At 35.4% G+C, this 3,884-nt stretch overlaps 1 non-coding gene across 1 annotated transcript; it reads right to left on the bottom strand.

The window, feature by feature from the left end:
• Positions 1-3,569: 3,569 nt before the first annotated feature.
• Positions 3,570-3,676, bottom strand: LOC132275794 (small nucleolar RNA R71). Its single transcript, XR_009470742.1, has one exon. It is a non-coding gene; the product is annotated as a small nucleolar RNA R71 (small nucleolar RNA).
• Positions 3,677-3,884: the final 208 nt, after the last annotated feature.

Here is a 3,884-nt window from a genome sequence, read left to right as displayed (position 1 = left end):
CAACCTCATGGATCGCTAAAAAGCTTAATAGATCAACATATTGCACCATACTTCCATCTTTTATCCTCTAGGTTAGCAAAAAAAAAAAGAAAAGAAAAAAAAAAAAAAAATCGAGTGGAAAGAATAAGTGCACCTAGATTAATAAAGTTCTAATAAAAGGTCCATTCTTTGTCTAAATGATCGGTACTAGATTTGTGTGCTAGTTTGAGGCCGGATGTGATAATTTCTTTGGTTGACTTAGATAGCAACATATTTGAAGCTGATTCACTTAAAAAGGATTCTAGAGTTGTTTTGATTTGCATGATCGTTATTTTGATGTGTGGAGGACTATATTTACTTGCTTCTTGTTAAAATTTTGGGAGATTGTTTGGAAAGGGTTGAAAAATTGCATACTTGAGGTAGTTCTCTCCCAATGCTTGTTTTGTATATTGGTGCCTCTTTAGTGAGAAAGAGCTCAATGTTTGTGGGTATCATTTCTAGAAACCCTCACGAGACTTCACTCGTCCCCTCGGCGTAACCTAGGGGTTTAAAAGGCTTGTTGTATAAGCTAAATGCAATCGTGTTTCCTACGAAAGTGGCGTTATCATTTTATTGCTTTCTAGTTCATAGTTATTTAGTTGTTTATTTGTTTATTTTTCTTGTAGTTCATTGCTAGGGACTGGCAATATCTAAGTTTGGGGGTGTGATAAGTGCTGAAATATGATGCATTTTAGCATATAAGATAGGGTATTTTAGTCCATTCACCTATCGTACTTTTATATCTTACTACTTATTTTTGGTTTTGCCTATTTTAGGTCAATAAAGTTTAAACAGGCTAAAAAGAGCCATTTAGCTCAATTTTGAAGCTAAGGAGCAAATTTGAAAGAAGTCAAGAAAATTACACCAGAGGAACTTTAATCGATCGAAGGAAGTCCCGATCGATTAAAGTCGGCAACAATCGATCGAAATGAGGTGGTGCCAGCTCGGCAAAGTGGATAAGGCTAAGAAGATATTTTTTATGGCACGCCATCTTCGATCGATCAAAGCTAAGTGTTTGATTGATCAAAAAACTTTAATCCATCGGGATGACTGCTGGAAGTGTGCTGTCTAATTCCCAAGCACGCCGAATTCTACCTAACTTGTGTAGCTGCGAATTTCCTCTGATCATAGGCTATATTTTTGACTTGGTGCCTACTCAAAGAGACTTGTAATAGATTAATTGAACCATATTGTAAAAAATATCATATAGTTTTACTTATCAATTATAGAAATAGTTTCTCTCTCTAGAACTAGGGTTTTGGGAATAAAGAAAGGTTGAAGATGATAATCCCAACCTCCAAGCTAGCCTGGAGGGTTCCAAAACCACTACAATGAGTGGCTAAATCCTTCTCTTTAGGCTAAAGATAGCCCCTAGGCTTGCTTCCTAAATCTAGCTTTTGTGTATTTTTGGGGATTTGAGTTGTAATTGATGTTTTGACCATGAATAAATATAGATCTTGTGATTTTTACTTGATTTGTATGGATTAATGCTTTCAATTGATCATTTAGTTCTATCCATATGTCTTTGTATGCTAGAATGAATGTTCATATATTTTTCTCTAGATTTAATGAAATTGAAGCATGTGTATGTGTTTTGATGTTGTCAATCTAGCTATGGTCAAGGCATAGTGCTTAATTTAATACTCTTGTGGTTTATTTGATGGTTCATACTTATTTCTTGATGGATTGTGCCACACCCTTAGTTTAATTAGCTTAATTTTCATGTCATTAGCTTAGTTGTAGTGTAATTGCTTTAATTTCTTAGATAGATGGACAATCCATTCTTGTTGCTTAATGTTCCATACTTATAAGTGCAAGGAGTACATGTCTCTAGATTTTGTGTGTGCACTAATTGTGGTTTAATTAAATGGTTATTGGTCTCATTTGATAGGTTGTGCTATTCACTAGATTGACTAGACAATCTATGCTTATTTGCCATCCATTATGCTTTGTTTTCAATTGGTGTCACACACACACATTTTACAACTTAAATGTCCCCATTAATTTACAATTGCTAGTGTTTGGTGAAGTGAAGCTTAGTAGTGAACTCTAAGCCCCAAGACCTTCCTCTTATATATCTTTCCCTAATTTCTAGATTGTTATTTAGTTACATTGTTTTTAATTGAACCAATAGTTTAACCAAATTAAATCCATCTTTTGATCATTTGACCTACTAATCCAACATTAATTCTAAAGTATCATTCATTTCCCTTGGGACGATCCCTATTCACTCTCTCTACATTAATAGTTAGTAGTGGTAATGACATTCTATAAATTCAAGCTTGGCCACACTTTACCACAATTGTGCTTTGGTACTTGACGACACACCAAGTTTTGGCGCCGTTGCCGGGGATTTGGCAACGCCGTATTTTGCAATTAATTAAGGATTAGTACTCTTGATTTTATCTTTATTTTATTTTACTTTGGTTACTTATTCTGTTTGTTCTTGATTGGCTAGGTACATTGAGCCAAGGGAAGTGAAGACAAAGGATTCTAAAGTAAAGAAGTAAGCTAAGCTAAGCAAACCAAAAGCATAAAAGGCTAAAAAAAATAAATAAATAAAATTTGCAAGCAAAGCAACGCAAAAATTAAAAATAATTTGAATTTATGAGCTTTTTTAACTCTCACTTAGTTAAATCGTCGGCCCGCGTGGTGGCAAGTTTTAATTTCTTAGATAGATTGTGGACACCTGAGGAGGTAATTTATTTTCTTGCATATTGTTGAAAGCATGGGAGTATGGGATCAATGTATGTGGAGGTTTGTTGATTATCTTGTTGCGGAGGAGAAGTGATTGTTATTTGCTACTTGCTAGTTGTTGTTTGTTTTGATTGTGCATGCATGGTCATAGGGCATTGAATCCTACTCTTTTCCTATTAAATTTGAATCTTAAATCCATTGTTCGTAATCCTAGGGGAAGGGGTAATTCCAGTGACTCCATTTCATCAACAGCGGAACATAACGAGGACCATGTGGAGGACCTTGGTCACATCGACCAACAAGGTAATCTTCACCCTAATATGCATCAAGATCATGATAACATTCAAGTATTATTAAGCATGCCTAGACCTTTCCTTCCACAACAATAAGGCCAAGTTCCAATGGGAATGCCTCGGCCATTTTTTGTTCCACCTCCACCTCTTGTTGTTTAAGCAAATCATGGTGCTCGTGTCGAGCCACCAGTTGTGAATCCGCCCCTTGCTTTAAGAGACCATTATGTGTCAAATGAGTATAATACACCAATATGTATTCAATTACCTCCATTTAGAGCACACCGTTATGAGATTAAACCATAAACAATTCAAATGCTTCCCAATTACCATGGGCTACTAAGTGAAGAACCTTATAAGCACTTGGATGAGTTTCTTGAAGTGTGTTCCATCGTGAAATACACGGATATGCTGGAAGAGGTTTTGAGGTTAAAACTCTTCTCTATCACCCTTAAAGATAAAACAAAATACTAGTTTAACAATTTGAGGCCTTTTTTGATAACTTCTTAGGCAGAGATGTAACAAGAGTTCTTGAAAAAGTACTAGTCGGTATCAAAGACCAATGCAATAAGAATTTCAATTCGAGAATTCTCACAAGGGGAAGGGGAAATGTTTCATGAGGCATGGGAGTAATTGAACGATTTGCTTAGGAAATGTCCACACCATCACATCCCTAAATGGCAATTGGTTCAATTCTTCTTTGAAAATTTGTCAGATAATTATAAAGGAATGGTTGATGCTTCTATGGGTGGTTTTTATCTTGATAGGCATGAAGATGATATATGGTGCTTATATGAGACCATGAGTGAGAATTCAATGCATCGATCTTTTATCATCTAAAAATGGTAGAAATGTAGGTGGAAGGAAGAATGTTGGCTT

The sequence above is a fragment of the Cornus florida genome, unplaced genomic scaffold, assembly GCF_030987335.1.
Source record: "Cornus florida cultivar Cherokee Brave unplaced genomic scaffold, ASM3098733v1 CherokeeBrave_3.0.0_Hap2_Chr09, whole genome shotgun sequence".
Taxonomy (NCBI): domain Eukaryota; kingdom Viridiplantae; phylum Streptophyta; class Magnoliopsida; order Cornales; family Cornaceae; genus Cornus; species Cornus florida.
This window is presented reverse-complemented; position numbering and strand designations above follow the sequence as displayed.